The sequence below is a fragment of the Lipophrys pholis genome (assembly GCF_963383615.2).
Source record: "Lipophrys pholis genome assembly, chromosome: 1".
Taxonomy (NCBI): Eukaryota; Metazoa; Chordata; class Actinopteri; order Blenniiformes; family Blenniidae; genus Lipophrys; species Lipophrys pholis.
This window is the reverse complement of record NC_137635.1, coordinates 9,599,372-9,600,490: the sequence shown is the minus strand read 5'-3', so window position 1 is coordinate 9,600,490 and position 1,119 is coordinate 9,599,372.

The window sequence follows — 1,119 nt, the reverse complement described above, 5'->3', positions numbered from 1 at the left end:
ATGTGATTGTTCTTGTTATTGTGCATTTGATCAATAACTGGTTTATGATGATTCTCGTTGCTGTATATGTGTATTTGAAAATAAATGCTATGAAGTCACATGACTCCCGAGTGACGTCACTTCAGCCTGTCGCCTCAGGTTCCTGGTTCGATTCCCGTGTCAGATCTACTGAAGAATGAAAATGAGTGCGAACCTGAAAGTACACCTACGTTCACGCACACATCAAAAAAGCTTCTTGATTATCTGACGTCTCTCAGATCAAAACACGGAGGATTTTTATTTTCAGAAAAGATTTTCTTTAGTTACTTTTAATATTTTCATGTTCTGTCATTCTCCAAAATGGTTTGTTTATGACATTATGCACATGTTATCATATTTAACATAGAAGCACATTTTGATAACTGAATTGTTTAAATTATATATATATATATATATATATATATATATATATATATATATATATATATATATATATATATATATATATATATATATATATATATTATTTTTTTTTTTTGGTATTGTCAGTACCAACCAGACCAGACATAAGAGCAATGAGGATATTTGATTCATCCAGCTGGCCAGCCAATCCAAGCTGACCATATAATTCTGTTTCCAGGGGACGACATTTATTGACGGAACCAAAGTGGAAGCAAATGATGGGCGGCAGAGCAAATGCGTTGCGTTATGAAATATAATGTTGTGACAATTTCAACACGGTGATCAACGTTGACGATTTCTGAAAACACGTAACGACATTAATCACAACCATGGCGGAGCATTTTTTACTCACTTAAACTCTTTTTTAAACGTATGATGATGTGATTTCAATGTCAATTGTCATCCAATAAAATTTCCAAAAACCTAAACTGTGATATACCTTCTCAATATTAACTCCTTCAATGGATAATGCCACTTCATTGTTACTTCTTTTAGCAAAAAACAATCAACATACTCACTTCTCCAGTTAAAAGACGTGTGTATATAATATTTAAATGCTGGTCAAAAATAACGTGTTAATTTAATTAATTGATTTGAAATGTTTAACTCGTTAAAAAAATAAGGTAATCAACGCAGTTTTGTTTACTTTGGGTTATTTAATTTTTTTACTCCCTTCAC